The 21,999-nt window shown below is 38.8% G+C and overlaps 1 long non-coding RNA gene across 1 annotated transcript in view; it reads left to right on the top strand.

Moving 5' to 3' along the window:
• LOC122240404 overlaps positions 1-21,999 on the top strand; it is a 69,918-nt gene that overhangs the window by 42,857 nt on the left and 5,062 nt on the right. The window contains exons 5-6 of the long non-coding RNA XR_006220101.1: positions 390-481; positions 15,572-16,558. This is a non-coding gene — a long non-coding RNA (uncharacterized LOC122240404). The remainder of the gene's footprint in view (positions 1-389; positions 482-15,571; positions 16,559-21,999) is intronic.

Below are 21,999 nucleotides of genomic sequence, written 5' to 3'. Positions count from 1 at the left end.
TAATCTAATTGTTTAAAACTGCCCACATGCTTACCATCTGAAGGAGTGCTGTCTGCCAAAGGTGTCAGGTTATCTTTCATATGGCTTTAAGAAGGAAGGCATTGTAGCCTGAAAACGTGGCCTCAAAAATCATCTCTCCTGGGTGGCCAAAATTGACAGTTCTTCAACTCCTTTATTAAAAATACAATTCACCAGTCTGAAAAAGAAAATCTAATTATTTAACTGCTAGCAGTTTTCCCTATGGTAAAATAAACCTTAAGTGTTTACAGTCAAGTTAGCTAGATTTCAGCCAATTTACTTATTTAACCAAGTATTAAAAAAAAAATCCATACCATACCTTGTAAGTTCTCCTAAACCTTTTTTTTTTCTCATTGATTTTGATTAAATAGGTAATTGGCAGTTGATCAATTGGCACGATCCTGATGGGCTGTTTTGGCCCAACCTTCTGTGTGACAGAGCTCCAGGAAGAGGGAACCTAGAGGTTTGCTGACACTCCAATCTATCTTCAATGAATACAAGCTGGCTAATAAATATTTAATGGGCAGTTGTTTGCAGTTTAATAGAATTAGATAATTCTATTAGAATCCTGTTTGCAGGCCTACAGGTATCATATATCACATTTGAAGACATGGTTAATAATTTAAGCTAAGTGACTAGTAATTAGACAGTCAGATTAAGAAGGAACTTTTGGTTTTAAGCCATTTGGGAATTATGTGTGTGTGTGTGTGTGTGTGCGTGTGTGTGTGTGTGTGCGCGCGCGTGTGCGCATATGAGAGAGAGGAAGAGAGAGAGAAAGAAAGAAATTATGTAGGATTTTAGATTGTAAACCATTACAAGGATTAGCTAATGCAGCAAGTCTGGGCCAAACCTTAAACGTGATAACAAAGCATGAGGCCCCTGGGGTTTATTTAATATCTCATCCTCTTAGTTAATGAGATGGAAAATAGTTCACTGTTTATCTACAGTAGATTGAGCAGATGTTGCCAATTCTGTTTTATGGAATGTAATCTTGGTAAGATTGTCTTCTGCCCATTACCTTTTCATGGCCTCAATCTCTCTTGTACTCTTCTTATTTGGGGGGATGCAGATCCCCTCCTGGCCATGGACTAGATGAAAAAAATCTCTGAGTTAGGACTTAGTGGCCTTTTCACATTCTGAACACTCAGTCACCTTTATTATGGCAAAGTTGGTTGGTTGACATAGAAAGGTTTGCTAACAACACAGGACTTATAAACTGTGCAAAAATTTACAAAACTTTATAAAATGTGAAGACTGTTAACTTTCCTAATTACTGTTTATGAAATTCCTCAGGTTTGTGACTTTATTTCATTTGCCTCTTTTACATGTCCCTATTTTACAAATGTATAATATATTAATTGGACATTGAGTCTAAGAAGCCTAGTATGATCCTTTTTTTTTTTTTCCTGGTAAGCAATTTTAATTTTTCAGAACCATGGAGTAATTAGCATTTTCCTAAATTGTGATATCAAGATAAAGTGGCTAATATTGGAACATAAGGTAGTAGAGATTTAGTTAAAGGCATTAAAGTTACTTTAGGATGTGGCCTACAGATTTGTTAGGACTTGCCTTTGTCTGTAGCAGAAAGCTGAACTTGTAATAGGCATAAAACATATGAAGTTTTCTTCTTTCTCATATAAATATGTCTGGAGGTGTATGATGTCTGGTATTAGATGAATGGTGCAAGGATATGTGCTTCAAAGGCCCTGGGATTCTCTTACTTTTTTTCCTTATGTTCCAAGATGTCTGCTTCAACTCAAACCATTGTTTGCATTCCAGACAGGAACTAGCAGATAGGAGGTTCCAAGAAATTCCCAGGAGACATTCACTTATTTCTCATTGGTCATAAATGTGTCACATGCATGCCCTTAGTTGCAGGGACATCTGGAAAGGTGGGTTTGTATCTCTCTAGTTCTTATAGGAGCAGAAGGAAAGGAAAGGGAATTTGAACAAGTATTGCATGAGCCAACCTACAATATTTGCCAGATTCTTTAAGGAAATTTCCTTATTTTGTAGTAAATACTGACATAAATCTCTTCTACCAGAGAACAAAGCCTTCAGGATTTCTTTAGGCCCAGTGTTCTAAATGCTATTTACGAAGTCTTGCATATGGTATATTGGAAATTCTTAATAAGTTATGCTATATTCTTGGGGGAAGGAAGTAGAAAAGGGAAGAATTAGGGTAAGAGGTGGAAGGCAGGGAACAAAGGTGATGTTCATTTATGTGTAACTAAAAACCAAAAAAATATTATACTGAATCATTAGAATGTTCCAATCCTTAACTATCCCAATAATTCTGGTTAGTTAAAATTTTAAGTTCAACTTTTTTTTTTTTAAGTTTATTTATTTTTGAGAGAGAAAAAGAGAGACAGACATAAAGCACAAACAGGTAGGGGAAGAGACAAGGTGAGAGACAGAATCCCAAGCAGGCTCCACACTGTCAGCGCAGAATGTGACTCGAGACTCAATTTTATGAATCATGAAATTGTGACCTGAGCTGAAATCAAGAGTCAGATGCCCAAATGACTGAGCCACTCAGGAGCCCCTAGGTTCTATTTTATTTATATTTACTAAGAAGTTGTTATTATTGAGATGTTATCAAGTAATATTTCCACTTGAGTTTTTATTAACCTTTTTTTGTCTTACTGTATTAAAAATATTGGGGCGCCTGGGTGGCTCAGTAGGTTAGGCGGCCGACTTCGGCCCAGGTCATGATCTCGCGGTCTGTGAGTTTGAGCCCCGCGTCGGGCTCTTTGCTGACAGCTCAGAGCCTGGAGCCTGTTTCAGATTCTGTGTCTCCCTCTCTCTGACCCTCCCCCGTTCATGCTTTGTCTCTCTCTGTCTCAAAAATAAATAAACGCTCAAAAAAAAAAATTTACTTTTACCTCAAAGTAATGTATAGCTGTTGCAAAATTTTTGAAAACATTTGGATAAAAAGAGGAAATATTCAAAACCTCACTAACTGGAAATATTTTATTGTAGAATAAGACCTTCTATGGTGCAAACTGAAGCAAGTGGTGAAATGATATGGTGCAAATATCAATGATAAATTTCATGTATGGATTTGAAGTAAGAATTCTCAGGGTGCTTGGGTGGCTCAGTAGGTTAAGCGTCCGTCTTCGGCTCAGGTCATGATCTCACCCCATGTCAGGCTCTGTGCTAACAGCTCATAGCCTGGATCCTGCTTCAGATTCTGTGTCTACTCCTCTCTCTGCCCCTCCCATGCGCATGTTCTGTCTCTCTCTGTATCTCAATAATAAACAAACGTTAAAAAAATTCAAAGTAAGAATTTCTCAAATTAAAAATTAGAGCATACAAGGGTATACTTTCGAAGCTAGGGTCCAATAGGAATTACAAAGGGGTATTTAGGGCTGAGGGTTGAAGTCATTATGGTTGGTAATCCAAAATCTCCAGTCAGAATTAGGCTTTGGTGGCTCATTTGCACTGAAGTGACCACCCTAGATATCTTCTTTTGTGTGAGTTGTGTTTACCTAGATAAAAATATAAGATTGTGCTCTACGTGCTCTTTTTGCTCTTTTTTTTTTTTTTTTGGCAATATCTTATTTTAAATATTTGCCTAGGTTGTTATCTTATCTTGTCCTGAACAGATTTGCATAGGCCAGTGAAAGAAATGTTCAGAAATGCTTGTTATCATTAACAGTAATGATAAAGGACCTGCCATACAATTTATTCTCCTTAGTTTTTTTTTTTTTAAAGTAATACAAACAAGGTTTAGATTTAACTAATGTTTATTGATCTCCAGTTATGTTCCATGCATCATGCTAGGCAGAATTACAAGCATTCATTCAGGAAGTGCTCAGAAATAATCCTGTGTGGTCATGTTATCTACTTAGCATTATCCTCAACTTCATTTTCTTTTTCTTTCTTTCTTTCTTTCTTTCTTTCTTTCTTTCTTTCTTTCTTTCTTTCTTTCAGATTTTATTTTTAAGTAATCTCTCCATCTAGCATGGGACTCAAACTCACAACCCAGAGATCAAGAGTCACATGCTCCACTGACTGAGTTTTCCAGGTATCTCTCCACTTCATTTTCTTATCTCTCATATCTAAGTGGCAAATCGTACTGGTTCTACTATCAAAATAAGTCTGACTCCGATCATTTACTATCTCTACCACTATTACCTTAGTCTAAATCACTGCCATCCTTTGCATAGGTGGCTTCAAGAGCCTCCAAGCTGCTCTTTCTGCTTCCACTCCGCACCTCTTCTCCCCTCCCCCTGGTCCGTAATCATTTTCCTGCAGGGAAGATGCAGCGGGAAAGTGTGCCCTGGTTAGTACAGGAAATACTGTACTGCTGTTAGCACCCAGTGTGTGTGGGGAGAAGAGGAGAAGACAGATTTGAAAGAACTTTGTATATTTATTGTTATTTTTAGAAGAGTTTTGTACATTTAAATAATCAGAAATATAAAATTATTGAGGTTAGAATGGGAGAGAGCCAAAGCATGAGAGACTCTTAAAATCTGAGAACAAACTGAGGGTTGATAGGGCGTGGGAGCAAGGGGGGGTGGGTGATGGGTATTGAGGAGGGCACCTTTTGGGATGAGGACTGGGTGTTGTATGGAAACCAATTTGACAATAAATTTCATATATTGAAAAAAAAATAAAGTTATAGAGGGAGGATTCAGTTTTTACTGACGTCTAGTCAAAATGGAAGTGTGGAGGAATATGTTTGATTATGTAATTCAGGCAGCTTAAATGCATCATGTTTTTTCTTTTGTGAATCATGAAAACTGATTTGTCAGAGTTTCTGTCTTAAAAGAGGACAGATCTCAGTACTACAAACAGGGAGTACACCTGTGTGTGATGTTGCACGTCATCCCACCTTCCGTGATGAATTTTGATCACTATGCTAGAAGAAAGACTTGAACTACCTTATTATTCCCTTGAAAATTAGAGTAAAAACCTATTGTCATATGGACAGGTGATCAAAGAGCAAGCAGATAAAAGGAATAGAACAAAGTTATTACAGAAGCATTATCAGTCAGTTAATTAACAAGAACATTAGGATATTTTTCTGGGTTTTGTGGTATTTGTGACACTTGTCAACATTTAAAGATTTGCAGTTTGCTGTGATTTCTCTTTTTTGATACTCACTTTCATACTTAATTTTGCATTTGAAATTAAAGAGATACCCTCACTTTATTGTTTAAGCTTTGGGCCCTACAAAACCTGGATCTTGCTTTATTTTTGTGAGCTATCCAGAGTCTCCTTCTCAGTTTGAAGTGAGTTTCTGTTTCCTACAACACAGAGCTTTGGCTAACATAAATACCTTTAAAGAATTAGTGGCAGAGTGGGACCCAGGGGAAAGAAGAGGACATGTGTGGCAGGTGGGCAAATAAAAGTCCCAATTATAGGACAGTTCTCAGGGAGAACATGGCTATAGAGGGATGGGTGGTGATGGCGATAGGGTTGATGGTATTCCTAAAGATCCCAAAGCAACCTCGTAGTCACAGGACAAAGAAAATTCCCTAGCTCCCAGCCCCACAGAGAAAAAAAGCATGGAGGGAGACTGGAGCAGACTGGAGAATTCAGCCGGCAGCCAGTCTGCTCCTTTGCAAGTTGTACACACTCCTCAATACAGTGTGTTGACTTTGTACAAGGAGGCTGAGGTGCTGCTAGCCATTCAGACAACGCTGGTGCGTAATGAAAGCAGAACAGCAGGAGCTGTACATTGGAGAGGGCGCTTTTGATTTGTGGCTCCTTTTGTTGCTTTCCTTTTGAGTTTCCTTGGTTCTGTGGTTTGGACCTCCACAGACCTAGAGGAGTTCAGAAACTTGAAAGGGAAAAAGCCCTTCCTCCCCAGGGCCGGCTCCTCCACTTTCATCCTGTGTCAGGTGTTCACGCCTCACAAAGATGGTGCTAAATGGAACTCTCTACAACCTCTGGGTAGCTGGGAGTCCCTTTGAGATGTTATGTTCCTGCAATAATGGAGTCTTGTTACTACAGGCTGTTAACATACACCCTTCCATTGTTGAAGAAAGACATCCAGGCAGCCACAAAGCACATGGCTCCCAGTAGCATCTCAGGCTCGAGGATCTCTCAGGGAGTTTGCTTCTTGAAAGGAACATAGAAATCTCAGGCCGTTACTTCTCACAGCTCTTCCCCTCTCTTTCTCTGAGTAAGCTGTTTAATTTTATTTCTACGTTTTTAGACACAAGGGGTTTATAGTAGATGGTTGTAGGAAACAACCAACAAGTATAAGCAATTTCGGGGAAGGTGCTTTGAAGTGTAGTTGTATTATCTCCCTTGAAGGATTCAGATTCTAAATATCTATATATTGATTCCTGTATCTATATATGTTACCTATATCTATATCTATATCTACACAGTAGGCTAGATACCTTGCTTTCTGGAAATTTTCTATGTATTCTTCTTCTTTAACTAAGAAGGACTATATTTTAATATGCCACCATACTCTGTCTTTGTAGACATTGCTATTTGATCATGGCATTTATTCCTATAAAGCTCTGATGTAGTTTCCCAACTATTTTCAAAGATGATTCTAGATAGTCACCTTCAATCGACAGAAATTTGCGCCTTATGAAAAAGCTTGTCTAGGGGATGAAGTTCTCTTTATGTGATTCTAAGATCCTATTACCAAAGGCATTTTTAAAGGCCAGACACTTATTTGCCTACTTCCAAGATAAAAAAGGAGAATGTGAAAGCTCATAGAAAGTTTAAAATAAACATGGGATAGTAAGGCTGGTGAAATGTGAAAGAGAGAGAGAGAGAGGGAGAGAGAGAGAGAGAGAGAGAGAGAGAGAGAGATGTGTTTAATTTATATTAGGTATTTTGTCTGCTAGGCTGTTTATAAAAAAAAAAGCTACCTTAGCAAATCAATTATAGTTAGAATGACAGGGTACAATAGTAATAGTTGAGACAAGCTTCATTAGGCATTTGTGAGTGTGTCTTTTTTTCTTCTCAAAGGTCTGCCTGGGTCACTGGAATAACTGTGAATTTGGGTCAAGGACCCGCGTAAGCAGGGGAAGGCTCATTTATCATCAAAGAAGGGTGAGACAACTGTCATCACTCCATTTGACTCCAGCTGTGAAGTGAACAGCTTATTTTTGTTTTAGTGATGATTTGAGAGACCCATCAATAAAATCACCAATACTCTTTGCAGTGCGGCCATCTATCTGCGTGTCAGTGTATGCACGCGTGTGTGGACGTGCACATGCGCTTGCTGAAAGCAGAAATGGAAAAAGCAGGGAAAAAAACTTTACCTTGGCACACGTATTTATGTAGGATTCCCTTCTTTGTGTTCACTCATGTTAGGGACTCATCTCAGAGTCTCCAGCTGGTTCATCATTGTCCCTGATGGTTAGCATATCAAGCTGGTTTCACAGCTTTATTTGCTCAGATGTGCTGTGGCTGCCTACTGTGTTGCTCCTAAAACCAAGCCCAGAGGATTCTTTGAGGAAGGAGTGATTAACTGAAAGAAATGGACTGACTAGACTGTCATCAATCACTTTCCTTTATTTTCAAGAGCTCATCTCTTGAAACTTAATCATTCTGAGGCCTCTAAAGTCCTTGTCATAATTTCCTGGGTACTTACTAAGCTAACACACACTCAGCACTTAAGATGTATGAGGCCCTGTGCTTTCTTTTTTCATGATTTCATTGACCCTCCACTACCACACAGTGGGGTAGGTACTATTATTTTCCCCAGCGTTAATTAGTGTAGCCTAACTATTCTAACAAATAGGCCCAAAATGAATAATGGCTCAGATACTGTAGAAGTTCTTCCTTGCTCACAAAGGAGTACCGTGTAGGTGGAAAGTTAGAGAGGGTCACCTGCATATCCATACAGTCATTTGGGGACTGTATGAGAGAGAGAGAGAGGAAGTAAGAGAGGAAGAGGGATAGAGTATCTTAAACAGGCTCCATGCCCAGTGCAGAACCCGACCCAGGGTTTGACCACACAACCATGAGATCATGGCTTGAGCCAAAATCATCAGTCAGATGCTTAACTGATTGAGCCACCCAAGCACCCCTAAACAAGTAGTTTTTAGGGTCACCCTGGGGGATCATGTCCATTCTAGCCAGCTGAAAAGTGACAATATGGATAGAGTACTGGGTGGGGGTCTTTATGTGTCAGGTCTGGAAGTCATGGTCATCAATTCTGTTTACATTTAATTGGCTAGAATGTAGTCACATGACTACCACTCAGGGTAAGAGGAACTAGGAAATGTAGTCCCTAGCTGACCAGCCACTTCTCTGAGACAACTCTACACTATGTGGGGCAGTGTAACACAGATTTTTGGTGATCTGTAGTCATCTTTACCCTACTTCGTTCCTCTGGCTTCTAAATATTTCAGAACACCTTTCTTCACATACTGTTCCCTAAGAAAGACAATCCAGAATCCCATTCACTTACCTCATCCAGGTCAAAGTCCAGGCTTTCAGGATAATGCACTGTCCTATGTCCAGTGTGGATGGATGTGATTCCTGGTGCCTTGAAATCTATGAATGAAAAGCTGAATTATCTTCCCAACCCCTACCATACACTCAATAAATAATGACAGTATAGCAACACACACATAAACTTCATCTTGGAGACTGAAAGCATGGGAAACTCACAGCCACTATGGATCTGCTGCAAAAATGAAATCATCTCTGGTCAAGTATATGATGGACTTTTGAAAAAAATGTTTTATAGGCATTTGAATGCAATGTGTCTTCTCTGTTTGGTACACACAGACACATGTATACATATATAAAATGTATATTATAGGGGTGCCTGGGTGGCTCAGTTGGTTAAGTATCCGATTCTTGGTCATTATCTCATGGTTTGTGAAATCTCTCTCCCCTGCTCTCTCTTTCCCTCTCTCTCAAAATAAAGTTTAAAAAATGTATATTACATATTTAATTCATATGAATTTATAACTGTCTCTATGAATATATTATTCATACTTATATATGAAGAAAGAACATATATTTAATGGTGATGAACCTTGTTATTCAAATCCTCTGTATCTTTACTTCATTTTAAACCTTTTGGTTATGTGAAATAGAGCATGCATTAAAAGAAGTGCTTACACAAATGTACAATTTAACACAGTAATGACATGAGCATCAGTGTAATCATCATGTAGATCAAGAAATAACATTACCAGCATGCCAGAAGCCCCTCTCTTCCATCACTTTCTTATCACAGGGAAGTTCTATTTTATTATTGCCTAAGGTAATTACTCTCCTGACTTAATGAGACTCGCTTTCCTGTTTTCCTATGGCTTTACCACCTAAGCATGCATTCCAAATGTACACACTTTAAATCTGTTTGTTCTTGACTGTTATATGCATGGACTCATACTGTGTGCATTTTTGGTGTCTTATTCTTTTCACTAAACATTGTAATATTTGTTGAATATTGCTGTCATTGACTTATTTTTTATTCATGATTTAGTAGGCTTATCTCTGGGGTGCCTGGGTGGCTCAGGCGGTCAAGCATTGGACTCTTGATTTCAGCTCAGGTCATGATCCCAGGGTCATGGGATCTCACCCCTCCTTGGGCTTTGCACTGAATATGGAGTCTGCTTGGGATTATCCCTCTCTGTCAAACTCTCTCTTTTCTCTGCCCCTCTCCCCCGCCCATGAGTGCTCTCTCTCTCTCTAAAATAAAATGAAAAAAAATTCTCTAGAAACTGAATGCTTCAATTTATTTATTTTAAAATATTTTAGTGTTAGAAGTTGCTTTCTTACTAAGGAGCACATAGTCTTATCTCTTAAGCAAGTGAATAAGCTCTTATTCTAGCTGTTACCTTTTTCTTTTTCTTTTTCTTTTTTTTTTTTGAGAAAGAGCACATGAGAGCGTGACATGAAGAGGGGAGGGGTAGAGGGAGAGGGAGGGAGATAATCTTAAGCATGAGATAGGGATCTGAGCCAAAATCAAGAGTAGGCTGCTTCACTGAATTAGCCACCCAGGTGCCCCTAGCCTGTTACATTTTTAAGTCCTACATTTTCAGGAAATATATTTAATCTGCTGGTTTGCACTGTTTCTTTGACAAAAATTAATCAACAGTAACTATCTTGTACATTGATTCTTTTTTGTTTGTTTACTTCAGCTTTTTTCTTTTTTTTTTAAATTCGTTTATAACATGTATACAATAAAGTACACAAACTTTAAGTGCCTAGCTTGCTGAATTTTTACAAATGTAGGTACATGTAATCACCACCAGGATCAGGTTCTAGAACTTTCTAGCACCCCGAAAGACTTCCTCATGCCCTTTCCAGTGAGTACACACCTTCCACAGACACTGACCATTCTGATTTCTATCCTCATAAACTAATTTTTCCTTTTATTGAACTTCATATACGTGAAATCATATAGTAAATTCTATTGGTATCTGTCCTGTGCTTATCAGCATATTTGGGGGTTTAATTTGTGTCATTAGGTGTAACAGTAATTTGTTCCTTTTTATTGCTGTGTAGCTTTTCACCGCATGAATATATCACAATTTGTTTATCCACTCTTGATTATAATGAATAAAACTGCTCTGAGCAGTCTTGAACATGTGTTTTGTGGATATATACTCACTTATCTTGGAAATATACATAGGTGTGAAATTGCTGTGTAACAAGACAGCTGTGGATTTAACTTTATTAACACTGTGTTCTAAACAGTATCGGAAAGTGCCTCTAATACTTTACACTCTCACTGGCAATGCTGCACATTCTGGTTGCTTCTTATCCTTACCAACACATATGTCGTCAATCTTTGAAATTTTAACCAGGAGTTGGAAAATTTTTTCTGCAACTGGACAGATAGTATTTTATTTTGTTTATTATTTATTATTATTTTTATTTTTAGTGTTTATTTATTTTTGAGAGAGAGTGCAAGCAGGGGAGGGGCAGAGAGAAAGGGAGAGACAGAATCCAAAGCAAGCTCTAGGCTCAGAGCCAACAGCACAGAGCCCCATGCAGGGCTTGAACCCATGAACCATGAGACCATGTCCTGAGCCAAAGTCAGACACTTAACTGACTGAGCCACCCAGGTCCCCTGATAGTATTTTAGACTTTATTGTCCATAAGGCCTCTATTACACCTATTCAACTCTACCATTGTACTGCAAAAGCAGCCTGTTGACAGTAAGTAAACAAATGGGCATGACTATTTTAGATGATCTTTGGTCTAAAATATCCATTTCCATTACATTTGCATTTCAATTAATAGGAAGAGGAGTGGGAAAGTGGAAGTCATTCTTTTCAGAAAATGAGTTACAATTGCACATATCACTTTCATCCACATTTTACTGGTGAGAATTTTGTCACAAGACCGGTTTGCAAGAGAGGATGACAGATCATTTGGCCTGGTCCTCTGTGATTAGCTAAAATTCTCAGGGTTCTATTAAAAGAAGTCAGGGAGAAAGGCTATTCGTGTGCAACTAGCTATTTTTTCCACAGTGGGCCATGTCCTGTGGAACATTTCCTTAGGTCAAGGAAAATTGATATTTATTTCTTTCATTATATTCTCTCTACATGTTTGTCATTCTTCTAGAATTCATGGTAGACAGATACTGGTTTTCTGAGATCTATCTTGAAAGATCTAAGTTCTTAGTTCTATCATGATTCTTGTTTTTAGTCTTATAATTTCTCTCTTTGATAGGTTTTCATGTGGTTAATTCAGTTTTAATTGATCTCCATTTTGGTATTTCACTGATATATTTAGTGTAAAAAAATCTTAGCAATTATGGTTTTAATTTGCAGACTGACGATTGATTTTCAAAGAGCCCTTTTATAGCTATAAATCCTATCAAATCTCTTGAAGATAATTATTACATATTTAAATTTCTATTCCATATTGTTTATAAGCTCTGTTTATAGGGATTGGTTATTTTTCTTTTCAGCTTTTATTACTTTGGCATTCTTGCTTATATATAGAATTTGGAGTTTGGAATGGGTTTCTCCAGCACAAGTGAATAGGCATTCTTTTGGTAGATTATTGAGTCGTGATTATGGGATGAGCGGCTCTATAGCTATGCAGGGCAGGAGAACAGAGGAACATTTGGCTGTGGAGCCTTTTCTTTAGTTGCATGAGTAACTTTAGTTTGGGATGGGTGGTTTCATGCAACACTACCATTATTACAATGACATTGTTCCAAAGCTCATCTGGGGGCATTTGGAGGCATATCCTCCACTTTATTTAGAGTAATAGATTTGAAGCTTGTCGTTCAAAATATAGTGAAGTCACCTTGAAAGCAGGGACCAATGCAGTTGTTTTCCAGCACTTTAATTTTTTCATGGGCAATCACAGTATATGTTGTCTCTGCCAGGGCTTGCCCACTATGCCCGATTCTCTTATTTGAGGATTATTCTGTAATTCTGTTCATCTCCTCTTTTGTATGCATGGGATTGTAGATTTCTCATTTCTTTAGGAGTCTGCTGTCAATCTTATGATGTGTGTTTTTTCCTTGATGAAGTTCCTTGATGATCAGGTTGTCTTGTGCTCCATCAACTATCATGAAGTTAGACTGCCTCTATCAGTTGGATTTTGTTAGAGCTATTGGAGAATGAGCCAAAAATCTCAACAGGGTTCTTGGAATAGGCTAAACTTTGAAAGCAATGTCCTTTCTGTGTTTCAATAACTTGTTTAAAAACATTCCAATAGAATGTTTCATTTTGCTGGAATCTTTTGGAAGGACAGTTTTGTGGTAAGCCTGGGAGGTATATATCTGGAAAATAGCACAGAGTCTGGTATATGAAGCACCATGGGACTGTCAAGGGAGCTAGTTTCTATGCCAGTTAAGGCCTGGAGGAATGGAACCAAGTGACCAAGTGGGAGATGGGGGAGGCCTCATATTTTAGTTTACTACATTGGTGCTGTGGTTTTGTTTGCCTTTTTTTAAAATTAAGCCCATCAACTAATTTTCAAATTGATTTTTGGCATTTTTATAACATTTAGAGGAACAAAGTTAAAATCTAACTATTGTTTGCATTCATTAAAGAATTATTCTATGAAAACAATTATTTCACTTAAGCTCTCATTTCCTTAGTTAAGTTTATTATATTACATGTTTGCTTTCCTTATTACAAAAATAAAGTATGCTCAATTATAAATATTTTTAGAAAATGCAGATAAATTAAATAAAAGTAATTTAAAGCCTAATCCCTCCATCCAGAGGTGACTACTATTTACTTTAGAAGATCTATCTATCTATCTATCTATCTCTCTATCTATCTATAGCTCTTTTTCCTTCATGTGTGAATTAGGCTTAATAGAAATTAAGTTACTTACTGATGATCATATAGTAGGTAGTGAAGCCATGATATAGAACAAGGCAGACTTATTCCAAAGCCTTTGCTCTTAAACACTACAATTTATACTTTGCCTAATGGATTAAATCCTGGCCTTAGGAAGTCTTGGAAGATGTAGGATTATGGCAGTTTGTAGCCAGCAGCCAGGGGCTGAGGAGAGGAGGTTGAGGACTATGAAACATTCTGTCGGGTCCCAAAGGGAGTGTTGCTCTTTAAGGAGTATGCTTCTCTTAGTTTTCCAAGGGTCCTACTCTTGTTGATGACTCCAATCTTGTTGGCTCTGAAATTCTACTCTCTTCTAAGCATCCTACAGAGTGGATTCATTACGTTTAGGCTTTTTTTTTTTTTAAATAGAAACTATGCACTGTTGAACTCTATAGAAAAACAAAACTCACATGGATTCTAATCTTGTAATTATCGACTTGGGTGCAGTCTTCTCCGTGAGGTTGAGCAAAGATAGAGGAGGCGCTGTGCATACCACAACCTTCTTCATTATCCTTCTATTTGCTCATCTTCTTGGCAGGCTCATAGATGTTCACAAGGACTCAGAGAACTGGGTTGCCATAACATCTCTCTAAGATCTGCTTCAGGCAGTGCATTTCAGCAAAGAGCAAGCCATGTAAGATCACAGGTATCAAAAATAGCAGGTGATGGTCCAAATTCTTGGCTCCAACTATAAAATACTGATTTCTAACTCCTATTCTCTGGGCTTTCTTGCTCTGAGGCCATGCTGGCACTGTTTGCATAAAGTGCTGTTCCATTTAAAAACAGCTGTGCCTAGAAGCAGATGAGAGTCGGCAAAGTAGGGATCATAAGTCAGCAGAACTGTGCTACAGAGGCATTTTCTGTTGCTGCTTTTGGTGGATGCTGACTAGAAAATCAGATTCTCTATAATCAACAGAACTTTACATCATGCATTTTAGAAGTTAAAAATCTAAGCCCAGAGATCCTTAATGATTTACTACCCTGGACAAAAGTTGCAGCTCATAGAGTCTGTGCTTTATGGCACAAATATTATGATCTCATTGAAACAAATGTTATCGGAATACCCCTTTTAAACAGGTTTTTTGAAGTTTGCTAAGTTATGATTACAAGGTCTGTCTTTTCCTGCTGTCCTGAATGTCTCGTGGTCTCATTTTCCCTACTTGAGTGACATAAGCTACTCCTACCGGCTGTCCATAAGACACATCTTGGTGGGGCTCTTAGCTATACACAGGGACAAAAGAGACACTGCCATTACAATTTTATAAAGTGGGGATTGGTGGTTCTTATCACCTGGACTGTGAACACTCTCCTGCTTCCTTCAGTGTAGCTCCTGTGAATGAGAGTTTTTGGGGTTTGTTCTGTTTTTACATTGATCAGTCTGTTGTCTTTTTCCCACGAAGTCCAGCCATCCCTGGATGCTCCATCACTTGTAAAGGTGATGTACAAGATACAATTCAAATAAGAAATGTAAGCCAAGCTGGAGTTTGAGACTTCAACTGATATGCCGAGTAAGGCATTCTTAACACATCTCTTCCTTCTCTTGCATGCCATCTATCATCTTGGACCACAACCTCTAACCATCATCTATACTCCCCTCCCACAGTTAGCACAGCCATGAGTTGTAACCCTGATTTTGGCACGAGTGTCAAAATGAGCTTTGCCATGTTGATGGCAAATCTAGTTTGGACTCACATCATGATCCAGGTTCCTGAAGCAAAGTTAGACATTATAACCAGGCTGTCACCATACTGGATGTGAAGCCTGGAATCAGAGTAGCCAAAAAAGTGAAGACAAATCAGTAGTTTCTCTTTCCTCACAAGAAAGGCAATGGTACCATATTCCTGCTTCTATTATTACATCTGGACCTAATAGCGTACCTGTGGGTATCTTTATTGTCTGGTTGGATATCCTCCAATATCTTGAAAAAACAAATTCAGCACGATACTATATAAAATTACTAATGATGATGAGGTAGGAATATGTGATGTAACACTTCTAGTCAATGATAAGGTACAAGTTAAAATAATTGGGATCTAAAAACAGCTCCTAAGTAGAAATATTTATATAAGAGAGTATGTGATTGTAGAAGAGAATAGCTCTTCAAAAAAATTTAGTGCTGTGTTTTCCATGGTACAGGATCAACCTTGGGAGGAAATTGCCCACCTAGGGGACTACATTTCCTGGTCCTCCTTGCATGCAGATGTGGCCTTGTGACCATTTTGGCAAAGGAGCAGAAGTATTATTTCCTGGGCCAGTCTCTCTTACTCTCCTTTCCCCTGTCTCTCATCTGGATACAGGAGATTCCAGAGGCCTAGGAATTGACCGAGTCACAAGATGGAAGGACCCTTGTTCTCTAAATCTCCATGTGGAGGAGAGTGGCCTACTCACCAGGAACACTTTCATGGGATGTAACAGTTTTATTTTTAAAAGCAGCTGGCAGTACCCTAAGGAATACAGTTGGAGAGGCAAGTTGGGACAATGTCCTTGCCTATATTTGTGTTTGGCGTTTCCATAGTCCAGATGATGTTGTATCCAGATGCTAATGTCCAGATGCCCCAGCAATTGATATACTTATATAAGTTAAGCTACAGGATCCTATTCCTTTGCCACTTTATTTACTAGCAAACGTTTAAAATGGAATGCTCTTCTTTGTCTGAACACGTACTATCAAAGTTTTTCATCTACCGAGAGTGGTAGAAAACATAACTAACAAGTCTTATTTCTTTTAGAACTATTTTGGTATGTCTCAAAATATGGGATATTTTGGTATATTCTCAATGTCATTGGTACTAGCCTCTCACACCTAAACTATCATCTGGCTTTCCCTAACATAGTTCTTTGATTTCATTGAGAACAGCCCTTTGTCAGATTTAGGTGGCATATATACTAATCATAGTTTAATTGGTCTCTCCTGGTCTGTGTTGGTACAGGTGTGATGCAAATAAAACATATGTGCAATGGAAGTGATTGGAATTATGGTCAACTGACAGGAGCCATCAACCTTTCAGTGCTGGAATAGCTGGTTTATTGGATAAGACAGGACAATTACCACAACTGGCCTGTCAAGATGGTTAGAGCTCCCTACAGGTATTGAGGCAGGTGTTTGTGCCTTCAGTTTAATCTCTTCCTTTCTGGTTCCAGGCTGGATGCAGCTCTTGGCGCCAGCAGAAGTGTTTATACAGAAATGAGGGTCACCTGGATGCCCAGCCCAGTGGATCTGTGTGCTCATTGCCAAACAAGGCATGAGCTCCCTGTAATGCAAGCTCGATTTCTCTGGGGTAAAGGTAATCTGACTTGCAATCTTTTTTGGATCATCTGTGTGTTTGATTTAGTAGAGTTGTAGAAATTGAGAATGCTTTTCATTAGCTCCAGTGGACCTTCTAGAACCTATGCTGTTCAATCTCTCATTTTACAACTGAGGATTCAGGGTCTCAGAGAGGTTAAGTGGGTGCCCCAAGCATGGCCAATCAGCAGGGAGCCAGGACGAGGTTTTAGGGCTTCTCAGCCGGTGCTGATTACGTGACCCACAGCTGCTGTTTTGAGCCTGTTTTCATTACCTGTCAGCTCCTGTTTATAGGAGTTGAAGCTTCAACAGCCTCTAGAGATTGGAGAAGCAAAACAGCTCCAGAAGGAGAAGTTGTGAATAACTGTTTACTTCTTTAATGCCTCTTTGTCTTTCTGCAAGGATTTGTGTATCTCATCTCAAAGCATGTTATTCCATGTGTTTCTTGCTTAAAGTTGTTTGAGACCTTTGACAATTCTGCCATTCTAGTTCATATATTATGATTGATCATTACAGTTTTATTTCATGGACAACATGTTTGGTAGTATTATTATTCATATTTTTAGAGATACCAAAACTAGGTTTGAGGACTATCTTAATAACTTTCCTAAGGTCACTTAGGCATGGCAGAGCTGGGCTTTGAACATGAGACTGGCTTCCACCAAACCTGTGCTGTTGACCTCATCATACATGATCCAGCAGAGCACCGAGTATTTCTTTTTAAAAAAAATTTTTTAATGTTTTTATTTATTTTTGACAGGGAGAGAGAGAGAGAGAGAGAGAGAGAGAGAGAGAATGAGAATGAGTAGGGGAAGGGCAGAGAGAGAGGGAGCCAGAATCTGAAGCAGGCTCCAGGCTCTGAGCTGTCAGCACAGAGCCCGATGCGGGGCTAGAACTCATGAACCACGAGATCACAACCTGAGCTGAAGTCTGACGCTTTACCGACTAAACCACCTAGGCACGCCCTGAGTATTTCTATAATAGTTTAACTTACTCCCAGAAAAAAGGCTCAGCCTTGGGAGAATCTGTTTCTTAAGGATAAGAGATTTTTCTCAAAACTCCTCTTTCATGATGAAGATTCAGATGAAAATTTTCTTATTTGAATGTGTAGCCTGAGCATTGTTTCAGTGATCAATATAGGCTCAAACTTGGGGTTACAGAAATGGGTCAGGGTAGCAGAAAGATCTAGAAGTGTGGGTGATGGTACAGCCTTCTTGAGAATCTCTGTCAAGAAAATCACTCTTAGGTTGTGTTAGATGTCATTTCATCCTCATCTGGAAGTAACTTAGTTCCTCTGATTTTTTGGCAAAAATTGGTCCTGGCTATATTTTCCGTATTTATCACTTTCCTTATAGAAATAAAGTCCTTGCTACTTGGGTCATTTCTGTCAAAACTAAACAATTTTTAGGCTAGTAAAAAAAATGGAGCATTACTGTTTTATGGACCAATTTGTAAAACTGTCAGCTTTCTAGATGGTATTTTTTTATTTGTGGATTTTTCTCAGAAAACCCCATGACTTGAAACAATATTTATTAATTTATTTTTTTACAGTTCATTTCATACGTTTAACCCCCCCATGATCTCCTTGTGACTATATACAATTCATCCAGTTTCTCTTATTCTTATTTCAAAGAGCAAAGGGGATAAAGGTGGTAGAATGGCTTAAGAAGAGTCAAGTTCTGGGTAGCTCAGTTGGTTGAGCATCTGACTTTGGCTCAGGTCATGATCTCACGGTTCATGAGTTTGAGCCCTACATCAGACTTTGTACTGCCAGCGCAGAGCCTGCTTTGGATTCTCTGTCTCCTCTCTCTGCTCCTCCCCTGCTCTTGTTTTCTTCTCTCTCTTTCAAAATAAACAAATAAAAATTAAAAAAAAAAAAAGAAAAGAAAAGTTAAGTTCTGGGAGAAATTGGAAATTGGAAGACACCACTCAATTATTGGTTTAGGAAAAATGCTTCCAAATCCTTGTTTGAATGGCAGGACTGAATGTGAAATTTGGGAGGTGTTCTAATCCAGATAGTATTCTTATTCCTTGCAAGTCTACGTTTTCTTCTTTTCTGGAGGATGGAGACAGAAAATGAGAGATAAAAACTTAGTCTTGAGTTAGCTTCATATTGTACAATTACTCTATTCCACCTATGTTTCACATATATCGCTTCTCATAATCACAAGGTAGCATATTTGAATATACAAATGAACATCACCATCTAGATAAAAACATTACAGTTTCAAAGCTTGGGGTACATATGCAAAAAACTGTTGCCCTGTATAGGGGTGCTCAAAATGAAGATAACCTTGACATTGTTGTCCTTTCTGCGAGGAACTTGTTCAATGCCTAGGTGCACACTTTCCATGTACCTATAAAGTCTGGACCATTTCTTTTTGCCTTTTTTTCCCCCTTTCTGTTTTCTTCTACAATATTATCCAACATGTGTTCTGTTTTCCTTTTCTTAATTTTTTTTCTTTTTTTTTAAGTAGGCCCTACACCCAACATGGGGCTTAAACTCACAACCCTCAGATCAAGAGTCTCACGTTTTACTGGTTGAGCCAGCCAGGCAGCCTCATTTTCTTTGGTGTAATTCTCTGTTTCTTGGTTGGCAGATAATTTTATAAACTAAAAGGGTTTGTAATAAAACTTTTAATAGGATGAATGGAGGGTTTAGATACTTGCCTAGAATTTATCTTTACCTTTTGATATAAGAAAATTGGGTTATTAGTTTGATTGAAGGAAGGAGTTTTGTTACAATAAAGCTTACATGAAGGAGGAGAGGCAAAAATGATGAGGGTCTTGTTTTGTCTTTCTGCTTCATACAATGAAATGGGTTTGAGTTCACTTATTAATGGGTCCCTGGTCAAAAGTTGCTATAATTTCTTTAAATGTTTGTTTATTTATGTTGAGAGAGAGAGAGATCACGAGCAGGGAAGGGGCAGAGAGAGAGGGAGAGAGAGAGAATCCCAAGCAGACTCTGTATTGTCAGCAGAGCCCAATAGGGAGCTCAAACTCATGAACTGTGAGATCATGATCTGAGCCAAAATCAAGACTTGGACTCTGAACCGACTGAGCCCCATTTTTTTTTTTCTTATAAGAGGCTTCAGGGATTCTCTGCCCAAGCAGTGGTATTTCAGGCCTACATGTCAGAGTATGGCACAGAATAGAAGAGAGGGAAGTCTCTAAGCACTGTTTTGGCATCTTTGGAATTGACATCTTGGAAAATTCTCTGCTCTTCCATGGATACTGCCACTCACAGGGTGGATGTGGTCAGCAGTTGCTGACAAGAAGCCCAGAACACCTATGGAGGCAGTTGGCACAGAGAGGGAGAACATGACAATTTTGTGTAAGGGCTACAGTTGACATGTTGGTTCATGAGTACATGTGAGGCATTCCATTGGCAGTAACAGGGACTGGGGAATGTATTTAAAATTTTTTTTATGTTTATTTTTAAGAGAGAGTGGGGAGGAGAGGGCTGGAAGGGCACAGAGAGAGAGACACACAGAATCTGAAGCAGGATCCAGGCTCTGAGCTGTCAGCACAGGGCCTGAGGCGGACCTCCAACTCACAAACCATGCGATCATGACCTGAGCCAAAGTAGGACGTTTAACCCACTGAGCCACCCAGGCACCCCATGACTGGGGAATATTTTAAGCACATCTGAGAACCATTAAAATTCAGTAGTCAAGTAATTTGTTATTTTTGTGAGGGAAGAGTTGGTCATACTCAAGTTACATGTTAATTCATAAAGTCTGGTGAGTGTCCAGAACTGCGATGGTCTGAAATTTTACCCTACTTGCAAACTAACAAGTCAGCCCATGACAGTTTCATAGATACTGGCTGAAGATATGAGACTCCTGGGTGGAGACAAAAGACTTTATCATTTATAGCTGAGCAGGCAGAGCTCCACAATCTCATTGGTTCCCCTAGACCCCATGTCCCATAGGATGATGCAGAGGAGGCCCTAGGGGAATATTATGCATGCATTGGGCTTATGTCACAGTTGAGGAATGTCATGCTTAGGAAACCCCAATTTTTAAAAAAGGGCTATTGGCAAACCTGACCAACCTTTGCCTTGGAGGGAGACGTTATCTTTCTTAAAGTGGTCAGAAAACAAATCTGTCCTCTGTTTCAGAGGAAAACTGACTCTATCTTCCAAGGCTATTTGCTATTCAAACATCCTTGACAAGATGGTCTAGGGAAAAAACTGTCAGTGCCTCTGTTCTGAAAACTTGCATGAAGGTAAGAGACCCATGAAGAATCCTCCCCAAATATGTTCCAAAGACCCACATTTTTATAATTTTTGGAGGTAGATGATGCCTGAAGTCAAAGGAATAAATCCAATTATGATAAAGCAAGAGGAATGTTTTGGGGACATGCCAGTTTTTTGTTTACCAAGTCATACCCACTGAGGCTTTTCCTCCTGTGACCTGTAACTTGGATACATTTTCCAGGGGAGATACCTCTTTTATTGTTACCTAAACTCATCTGGCATGGATGCTTAGAATCTGTCCACAATGCTAATAGATTTCAGCATTAGGATGCAAAGGAAAGGCTTCAGATGAAGTGTTCCAGTGTCCATTAAAGAGTAGTGACAGGGACCAGAAGATATCTTACCATATCCTGTCACTGTATAATATGCTAGATTGCTTCAGCCGATTAACTAGGGAGTAATGAAAAGTCTGTGTGTGAGTGAGTGACTGTGTGGTGTGTGTGTGTGTGAGAAGGAGAAGGAAGAAGGGAGAGGGAAAGAGGGGAAGAGGGGAAAAGAGATGGAGAAGAAGAGGGAGAGGGTTACCATTCACAGCTTATATTGAGAAAGAGCATGTGCACTTATATGTTTTGACACTATTGGGCTAGTGTCGTTCACATGAAAGGCATTTTTAAAGCTTTAAACTTATTCTGTTATACTTTCAAGACCTGTGAATGATAACCCATGCTTTTTGTATGGTGATTTTATTTGGTAAACATGGAATTAGCCTTAGAAACAAACCCCCTTAATTCAGACATCGTTTAAGTCGAGGGCTCAGTAATACAGAGTCTGAAAGATTTTGTAGGTAGGTAGGAGAAAAGAAGTCAGTCTTTTAATTACATATTTGAAAACAAAGTGAAAGAGGGAAAATGATAAATAGTTTATAGGAAGAGGCTTTTAGGCTTTTTCAAAGCTAATTTGTTGGGAATTCTTTGGCTAAATTGGAATAAATGTATTATCAGAGAAGCTCTATCGAGCACAGTGTGATGGTAGCTTAATCTGACTGTGACTGTATCTCACAGATCACTGTACCCAGTCAATACTCTATTATTGCAAGTTAAGTGGTTTGCTACAGTATTCCACACACAGGGTATTAGGAGCTCTGTTCCCTAATTTCCTAAGCAATAATGGTATAAGCAGTATGCATTTTTTATTATAAAAACTAACAATTGCCTCCACAGAGTTAATGGTTTTTTATATAC

This window comes from Panthera tigris, chromosome A1 (assembly GCF_018350195.1).
Source record: "Panthera tigris isolate Pti1 chromosome A1, P.tigris_Pti1_mat1.1, whole genome shotgun sequence".
Taxonomy (NCBI): domain Eukaryota; kingdom Metazoa; phylum Chordata; class Mammalia; order Carnivora; family Felidae; genus Panthera; species Panthera tigris.
The sequence above is the reverse complement of the archived record's forward strand: the minus strand, read 5'-3'. Positions and strand labels throughout refer to the sequence as shown.